Source organism: Rhipicephalus microplus, chromosome 8, assembly GCF_043290135.1.
Source record: "Rhipicephalus microplus isolate Deutch F79 chromosome 8, USDA_Rmic, whole genome shotgun sequence".
In the NCBI taxonomy this organism is placed as follows: Eukaryota; Metazoa; Arthropoda; class Arachnida; order Ixodida; family Ixodidae; genus Rhipicephalus; species Rhipicephalus microplus.
The window spans coordinates 98,082,332-98,092,408 of record NC_134707.1 but is presented as its reverse complement, the minus strand read 5'-3'; the positions used below and the strand labels follow the sequence as shown (position 1 = coordinate 98,092,408).

The window sequence follows — 10,077 nt, the reverse complement described above, 5'->3', positions numbered from 1 at the left end:
GGACACGACGGGCGTTGTGCCACCCTACCCCACGCGTCACTATGCGTTCGCCAATCCTCATGCCCTCGTCAAAGTTCGTATAGGTGTTCTCTAGTGGCTTTCTCTCTCGCGCGCTTATTACGCCATTCAGGCGCTTTGGACCTCGTGTGCTTCCACTGCGTTTTGTACGAAATTACAGCAGTTAAAGAGAGCAGGAAAGTCACGTCGCTCGCTGCCGCGGACGCATTCAAGAAAGTGGTGCGCTGCTCACAAACAGAGGAGAAGGAATTTTCATGGTTTAACTGTGCGTTCATTTTGCGCGTGTTTCTTTCTGTTTGAGCAGCGTGATTTAGGTGTCCATCTATGGCAGTGGTTTGTCCGTGGCCATCCTGTATATGCTCATTTCATGCGTGCTTTCTGCTTGCCGTTCATCGCGTGGCACTGCTCATTGTGGCTGTAGCATTGATTCGTTCGCCAGTGTGGTGCAACAATGCATAAGGAACGCTCAACTATATCCGCAAAGGCACTTTTCCCTTTTGAGTATTACCGAATTCTAAAACCTAAAGAAAGCAATCAGTCACGTGTTTTCTACAACAACACTGAATTTACCATCATTATGAGCCAGCTTTATCTACACTGCAGAACGGAGGTCTCAGCGAACATTCTCCAATGCACCCTGCCTTGCTCGCAGAGCTGTTTCCATTTCATAGCTTCAACTTTCCGAATTCCGTAGATCGACCTAATTTTTTAGAGCCCACACCCTCACTTCCCATCTCTTAGTATTCATTACATTGTTTCAGCTAACCATCTGTTGACCGTCCTCATGACGTTAACTCTTGAGGTCCATTTTTTCCTTCATTTTAATTTTCTAATAGGACAATAATATCTCTTTTTTTTTTCACTGATACACTCGCCTTTCTTTCCCCAACACAACAGAGAAAACTTCTACGCTCTATATCTAGGAACAACTACCTCAATCCCGTTCGTCGATAACGCTAAACATGGTTGCTATTTTAGACCGGACTAAGCTACAGACGCTTGTAAAACTGTAAAGTTACTTTTTAATGTTTATATACCTGAAGCATGAGTACACGCTGATGACGGTAGCGCAATTGAATCTCGACAATAGTGAGGCAGAGAAGCGAGCAGAGTCGAACTGACAACAACGTGCCGCTCATTTTACTGATAAATATTACATATACTGTCGAAATACGAAAGGGTAGATATTACGTGTATTGAATGTTTTAACTGAGCGTTGGTTTAGCCAGTTTATTTTTAGTATTTCAATAGTTTCGAGAACACAAAAGGCATGTGCACCACAAAGGAGACTGATGTGAAATTTCTCTTTATTGCTTTATTAGATTCAATAAAAATGCAATCGTAGGTCATTTGCCATTACTGCAAGATGGTCAAACCCTAGAAGAAAACATTCAAAGATATAGAAAACATTCAAAGAAGAAAAAGATAAGAAGTAAATTTGAACAAGAACATAGTTTCTGATTACATGCATTGCGCAATACTTGTTGCATGCTGAAGAGGACGAGTTTATACATATTCATTGGAATGGGTAAAATAATGCAAGTGGCACTTCCAGTTTACGTAACTTTTTTTGACTGGAAACATGCTGGGTATTCGCTTCTTAGAATATAATATAAAAGAACCAGGAACTTGAAGTGGAATACACCAACCGAGGAGCCCGACAGGATTGATTAGGGACTTTTCATTGCTTGAGATGGCACATGAATGTCATTGCTTTAAAGTAGGTGGCGATAAACTATAGTACACGCGTAAGCCTATATAAAGCTCGTCGTAATTCTGACGATGGATGGGTAAAATCAGAAGTCGTAAATAATTCATGAGGGCATCAAAGAATCACCCAAGACACAAATTTCGCGCTTAGGACTTGCTCGCACTCAGACTCATCATTTCTCTCTCAATATCACTTCGACTCAGAATCTTTAAAATTTTCTCAGCTATACTGACTCATGTGTTAATGGGAGTCCGAGTGAGTCTAAGTGAGCCGCTTCATGAATAAGCTTGCCAGCCTATGATCTTGAGGGGAGCAGCTTGTACGTTTTGAACTTGAGATGAAATGGACGTAACTGTTAGTTTGTTGAAGATCAGGACTGTATCAAATCAGCTTCTACATGCTGTATGTAAGAAGTCAGTTGAGGTATCCGTGACGGCTGGACTGAAATTTGAGCCTAAGGATCAAGATTATCTTTTGCCAACTCCATTACCTATGGACTTGTCATCATAGCAGTGCTGAAGCGCCTTGCTGCCGAGACACCATCTTTGCTACTTTTCGAAGCGTGGGTTGGGCAAGGTGTTGCGATAAAACCGTGGGTACGTCGGCCCGCTCTGGTCCTCGAGTGCTGCAAAGTGAGGGTTTTCGGTCAGTCAGAACATAAGAGGTGTCGCTTTGCAGGAAATAACACAAACATTTGGCGAATTATTAGCCTAGGCGGAAAAAATCGCTCGTTTGAATAAGTTGCAGTCGCACTCATCACACAGTGAAAAAAATAATAACGAGGAAAAGGCACATAGAAGCCAGCATCATTGTGGTGCGTGCCGGCACAGCTTTTGGAGAGAGCGAGAAAGGAATCGATTTCTCGAAGAACGCTGTGCTTCGAAGCAGCAGCCAAGAGAGCTAGAACAAGCAAGCAAACAAGCAAGCAGGCGGAGAGCAGCTCAAGAAGAGGTGATCGTCGCAGCTACCGCTTCGTTGCAGCACCCGTCCTGTTTAGCGGTGAACCTGCAACCAGCTACGCGAGCGCACGTCGTTGACGTAGAGCGTCATCAGCACAATTGTCATCTTTTCAGGGAAATTTGAAAAAATTTTGGCAAGATCAACAAGCACCCGAAGTTCACTTATTAGTACGAAGCTATCAATATTTTCAGCCATCGTAATTCAGTGTATGACATCCACAGTAGTCACAGGTTTGATAATTTAGAGAACTGTTCTTTCGAAACTGATAGCAGAAGTTTCCCGAGCTAAATAGCTCACTTTTACTTTCTACATCACTTTATACCTTTCTTCGTACCCTTATTCATGTCTTTATCGCAAATTGTTTTTTTACCTCTTTTCGACATGCTGCTGCGTAACTCTACTGGACCACCTAAACACAACATATTGTTACTGCATATGTGATCAGAGTATGAGCCTATGGGTAGCGGAGAACAGGCAGATTAGAGAAGAGGACGTTCGCCAAGTGAGATGGGTCTCCGGTGCAAGACACTTTCAAGTCTACCGGTACGCCACAGCGGAATAAACGCATTTCTAACATTAACAGAGTGGTGGAGGTGCCTGGGTACAGCACGTCGACGAACCATGGAGCCACATCTGTTTGAACTACGCCGGAGCCGTCGTCTTGCTGGTGTGCCACCGACAACTGCCATGGCCGAGAGCGATGGTAATGGCTTCTCAACCACGCAAAGGTCAGTGCCGGCTGCACCTCGGTATCACTACATGGAACCCCGCCCGTTCGTGGGAAGAGCAGGAGAAGATGTGAATGCGTGGCTGACACATTACAAAAGAGTGAGCTGGTAGAAATGCTGGGGTCCCACTGACCAAATGGGAAATGTCGCGCTCTTTCTCATGAAAATCGCCCTGATGCGGTACGAAATCAGCAGATTCCTTAACAGCATGGGATCGTTTCGCTCAAGAACTCAAGAAATGATTCGGTGACTGATGCGAAAAAGAAAAGCGCGGACCGAACGTTGGCTCAAAGAGCCCAGACTCATGGAGAAACGTGTACCACCTAGATAGAGGAGGTTCTGATGCTCTGCAATATCATAGACCCATATATGTCTGAAGAGGGCATTGTTGTGTCGTCAGGCGGTGTCCGAACAGCGCGAAAGGGCCCGACGTCTGGACGCGGAACTCGGCGCGCGCCGGCAATTGGCCCACCAAGACGAGCGAGGCAAACGAACTCCACGGAAACCAAACATTGACTGGACTCACTAGCAGCCATTTATTAAAACCACAGCACGACGTGACGCGTACACACGTAATTTGCTACTGACAATCAGGTGTGCCGGTCTGCAACGACATCTATATATAAAGCACACAACCACATGACACACATTGTGCATCCTTCTCAAGAATGACGCCACAACACCACGTCATCGCCCCGTTGAAGGAAACAGTCATCACAATCTCGCGAGTGTCAACACATCCAAAACACACCAACGGCGAGATGAGTGACCTGTCCGCACATCCATGAGTGGCACCACAAAACACATCATTCCCCGATCATGAAAAACAACACGCACTACAATACCACAGTCAATCTCCTAGATGTCCGCACTAAGTCACAAAGTCTTTAAACCACACTGGGCGGTTTGTCTCACGGAGCGGACACGAAGAGGCCACAGAACATCTTGGTGGATTGCGACCATTTTCGTTCGGCTTCGAAAATCACGGCACCCCTTCATTTACCCCCTCCCCGGGATTGATATGATTTTGAACAGTTATCATGGGTTTCCCAACAGGATCCTCTTGACATCCCAACGTTCCCTGTGGAACCACTGATTCAGACTTTAATTAACTGAGAGCTCTGACAATTGAGAGTCTGTTTGAAGATTTGGGGGGAAAGGCAACTAGAGCAGGTGAACTAAGGGGCTGACTATCACAACTGTCTATGTTAGAATAAGGGAAAATAATTCTTTAGGTGGGGTAAGACGAGCCGCCTTCTCAAAGGAACGCTCAGGAATTATTGTTCGCTTGGAAGCGTTCCACTTTATGGCGTCACTTAGCACAAAAGTGAAACGTGCAACTTGAGCCTGCACCCTATGAGGCTTGCTATACCTATAATTTCCTTTCCAATGGAACCTTATTTTAACTATGTCTCCTACATTTATGCGGTGTTTCTGAGTACCATTCCTTTTATCAAAATATTCTTCACGATTTTGCTGTTTTTCCGAGACTCTAATACGAACCTGAGGCAAATAAGCTTGTAACCCCGATAACTGAGGATGTATTCTAAACTTGCTAATGTCTATTTTAGAAAGAGGTTGACGGCCATGCAGCAAAAAAGCTGACGAAAGACCTGTCACCGCATGTGAAGTGACTTTGTATGAACTCAAAATTCTGTGATGCTTTTTGCTGGATCTTTACCTTCCAGTCTAGCTACCTGTAGATGTACCTTCAGAACACTATTCGGGCGTTCTATTTGACCGTTGGACTTGGGATAATAATTTGACGACAACACGTGACGAATGCCTTTTTCCTTAAGATAGTTCTCACACTGCTGCGACACAAACTGTGGACCATTGTCGATAACTAATACCTCTGGTAGCCCTTCGCAGCTAAATGACAAGTCCAACAGCTTAATGACGTCTTCTGCTGATATTTTATTCGTTCCAATAACCTCAGGCCACTTAGAATAGTAATCCACCAATGTTATCAGATACCTTGGAAAAGGCACATCTAATGGGCCGACAATATCAATACCCAATTTTTTCCACGGCCCGTCTGGCCATTCAACTGGCTGCAAAGGCGCCACACCAGGCTTGGCAGACTTATCTGCCAGCTGACAGACATGACAATGCTTTACATATTCCTTTACAGAACGATCCATTTGTGGCCACCAATATCTCTCACGAAGGAGTTGTTAAGTGCGTACTATTCCTTCATGATTTTCATGTGCTAAGTGCATGAAAGTAGTTATGAAGATATTCGGAATGACTACACGGTCACCACGCATGAGTAACCCGTCTACAAAAGAGGCATCATTTTTAACATGAAAATATGCAATTAAGTCATTATTTGGTTTCTTTGATGACCAACGCTTAGATACATACTCACATACTTTCCGTAATGTCTCATCCGTACTCTTTGCGAGCTGCACAATTTCCTTATCGTCTACTGATGTAACTAATGATACTATTTCTTTCTCCTGATTAAGTTCTGGACTGTTCTGTTATGGCAGTATAGACAAGGCATAGGCCACAACGTTTTTCAAGCCCTTCTAATACTCTACATCAAAATTGTAGTATAACAGTCTAGCTGACCACCTTCAAATTCTTAACGGTCAACGACCGGCATCTCCTGCTGCTAAAAAAGCAACTACTGCTTGATGGTCAGTTCTAAGAGTTAAACGCCTACCCCAAAGGTAAATGTGCCACTTTTCACAAGCGCACAGGCACGCCAGCGTTTCGCGTTCGCCCAAAAAGTATTTTCTTTCAGTTTATGACTGGGTTCTCGACGCGAATGCTACAGTTTGAAGCTTAGGACCATACCGCTGCTATAACACTGCTCTCGTACCAACGTCAGATGCATTGGTTGTAACTACCACAGGTAGATTAGGATCAAACACCTTAACCACTGGTGGGCAAGTAAGGCGCGTTTTCAACTACATGAAACTGCCTTGAGCACTCTCCGACCAACCAAATTTTTGGCCCTGTCTGAGCATGAGACAAAGTGGTTCGACTACATCTGCATAGTGATCTATGAACTTGGAAATAAGCCTATCAGCCCCAAAAATGGGCGCAACGACCTAATGTCTGTAGACGTTCGAGCATTCACGATAGCATTCACTTTACTGTTTAAAGGTGAGAAAAGCCCTCGGCTAAAATCTTGTGTCCCAAGAAACAGAGCTTCTTGACGGAAAAAAATTAACGTTTAACTTCATGACACTGTTTGCTATACAAGTCAAAACTGCGATAAGGCTCGCGTCAAGCACAGACTGAGTCTTCCCCCACACAAGAATATCATCAAGATAGCAACCGATGGATAATTGTTTGCGTCGACTACCACACACGCTACTGCGAGACGGCGGCCGTCCCCTCCGCAACTGCCAGTGAAGTCGCGTCGTTTTTGCTATAGTACGTCATCCTCCGACACGGCCCACCTCAGCTGATTATCTGTGATCGTGGACGACAATTCACAGCGGATGTCGAGGAGGAGCTACACCGTTTGTGCGAATCCCGCCTGCGTCACTCGACCCATACCGCCCCCAAACTAATGCGCTGACGGAGCGTACCAACCGCACCATTATCAACATGTTGTCTATGAGTGTCTCATGCGACCACTAGAACTGAGAGGACGTACTCCCGTTCATTACTTACGCGTTTAACACCGCGGAGCATGAGATTACAGGCTATAGCTCTTTATTTTTGCTTTATGCACGTTCGCCCCGGCTTATGATCGACACAGTATTACCTTTCTGTGATCACGGCGACGTCAATGTCGCCGAGACTCTCTGCCTCGCCGAAGAGGCGCGTCGCATAGCTCGACTGCGCACATTGGTATCGCAAGACAAAGCGAAGGCACGCTATGACATTCACCATTGACTAGTGATTTATCGCCGTGGTGATCTGGTGAGGTTGTGGACTCCGATGTGCAAGCGCGGGTCATACCAAAAGCTTTTGGCCACTTACGATGGACCTTTTGTCATTGTTGACAGACTTACAGAGGTCAACTAAGTAATAGCTCACCCTACGGCGAGTGGTCGACGAGCTGCCAAAATTCAAGTGATTCATGTTGCCCGCCTGAAACTGTACACGCCATGACAACTCGTCTGCCCGGAGAGAAATGTTGCGCACATGCACGCAGACAACGAAGCGTATACAGTGAACGCACCTGTCGCCCGGAGCGAGAAAGGAAGAAGCGAAGCAGGAGAATCTTTAACCAGTCGGCCGCTGCTCAGCTGCCCCTCATGACCTAATAAACGGCCCCTTTCAACTTCTACCGGTCTCTTTCAAACATAACAATATTTTATGAGAAGCTGTTAAAATATACATCCTCTAGTCCGCTAAAAATGAAGCAGCGATATCTTGCAGTGCTGAAGTAAGAGTTTTTTTGCCCGACTTCATTTCCAGTATAATTTTGGATAGTTGTTTCAATTTGCCACGCATATATAGGATATGCAATGAAATTGTAGCGTCGGCTGTACAGGAAAGGCTCGTTAACCAGACTTTCACGGGAGCGCAGGAAATGCATGAATCGGCTGTACAGCGATTCATTGAAAGCATGAAGGTACAAAAAAAGAAAAATGTTTGTGATACATCAGTACATTTTCATTTTCTTCAAGCAAACGCGAATACTATACCTATTGCTCATAAGACCAGAGCGAAAGCTACTATTTTCGTAATCCTGTGACTTCATGTCATCTTAATGTAACCACGGCACGAAGCTCTCTTATTTGATTATTCCAAACGTGTTCCGCTAGTACCTGCTTAAGTACCATTAGCACTACCACGCACGCCAGAATAGTTCTTTTTCGGCTAAATTGGCGTTGAACTGATAGCTCGTCTAGGCGGTCACAAGGCGGGGACCAAGTGACTTGCATATTGATGCAAATAGCGCCACCTCGTTCGGATTGTCAGCGAACGCTGTTTATGCTCTTTGTCATCGCACGTTTTCGGCGCCCCTCGCTCTGCGCGGTTTTAGGATTACACAGAAGTACCACGCTGGTGTCCAACGTGACCGAATTAGTGAGTGTTTGATGCCAACAAGCAATGCATATGCTCTCCAGAACCAGGTAACAAATCCCCATCATCTGATTTTCTAAATTATGGGGCTTTGAACTACCCTGTTCTACTGTATTCTTCACAACATGCATATACGCTGAGGGACCACATGTTAGTGAAACAGAAACAAGATTATAACACCATCCCTGCACCACTTGGGCCTAAAGACAGACGCGATTACGAACTTCAATCACATTGGCCTCTCTCGGGCACTTCCAGTAACTTTAATGCAGGAGGAGGAGCCTAGTGACAGACCAATGTCCAAGGGTTCCGAGACACTCTATTCGCCTATTATGTATTCACTAAATATTATCATATGTAGAATATTATTGTTCTCTCCCTATAAAAAACTCACATGATCACCCAATACCAACCTAATGATGCTTCAGACTGATTCGTATCTTAGTCTAGCCCTCACGTACTGCATTTTTCAGAACGTTCTTGCTCTCAGTGTTACAGTTTGGGGACCCGTCAAATATATATAACATCCTCTGGTGGTGACCATTGTTATGAGGGGACAAGGGCATTACTAATGAAGCACTGGGGCATGGGCACTAATAGCTAAAAACACTGTCTTCAGCTTCCGCCTACTCAGAGGGCCTGTGATGTAGTGGTTAGGTTGGGTCTAACCACCGTGGTGTGGGAGCAGCCTGAGTTACCACATTCAGGCCGGGCACTTCAAAGGATGTCTTTTAGAAAGTTCTTTGTATAAGTATTCATACAGTTGTCAATCACGTGCACCTATTTCCAAGTCTGCAGATTTTCCCGAGCGCACACTCTCACATCAAGACTGACTGTAGGCCTAGTTGGTACTTGCCTAATGACATACTTCAGCAGTGAAATATTACAAACGCAGTGTAAAGAAAGAAACGACGACGAGCCAGTTGTGCGTGTCGTTGTGTGTTCTTTTACTCTGCGTTTGTGATATTTGGCAGTTAAAGTGTGTCATTTAAGCACGCTATCGTGTTGCAAAAAAAACCACGCGCTTTACTCACCTATCAAAAGCGCAAGAAGTGACGCGCAGAAGATCACCGTGGCGCACAGACGTAAATAAGTCATTGCTGAAAGTACATAAAAGTTGCCTGTAAGGTGTACAACTCAAGAAAAAGAGTTTCAGAGTGAACCTACTTGTTAATGGTAAGTCGCTGCGTCCGCTCCGGTTCGTGGACGTCGCAAGGATGGAAGTCTGCGATGGCCTACTGGGAATAAATAGGCACGGTGGGCCTTCCGCAGAGCTTGTTGTAAGTACTCTATGCCTAGGTATGCCCATACCAAACAAAGAAATTTGCGCAATTCCTCATCACAAGGTGCATCTCATAGTGAATAGCCGTACATCATCTAATGTATGCACCTGGCACACAAAAAATTGTCTTTATTTCTTGAAGTGCGTCATTACGGTTCATTAAAAAATCCTATGTTTTTTTTTAATAACGTCATGCACAAGTGGGACTGTCAGAATGATATAGTGGTAGTTGGCGGGCGGAAATCACCAGAAAATAGAAAGCATGCAAAGGCGGCTAGACAAGAACAGGAAGGCAAAATGCACAACGATCGTGTTATCTATTTCTGTTGTAGTTTTGCCTACACGTGCCTTTTTTTTTCTGCTGACAGAGTCTGTGTGTG

At 44.9% G+C, this 10,077-nt stretch overlaps 1 long non-coding RNA gene across 1 annotated transcript; it reads right to left on the bottom strand.

The window, feature by feature from the left end:
- Window positions 1–1,308: 1,308 nt before the first annotated feature.
- Window positions 1,309–9,721, bottom strand: LOC119186563 (uncharacterized). The gene is made up of 4 exons (XR_012885391.1): window positions 9,583–9,721; window positions 9,450–9,515; window positions 2,220–2,354; window positions 1,309–1,395 (listed from the first exon to the last, which is right to left on the bottom strand). It is a non-coding gene; the product is annotated as an uncharacterized LOC119186563 (long non-coding RNA).
- Window positions 9,722–10,077: the final 356 nt, after the last annotated feature.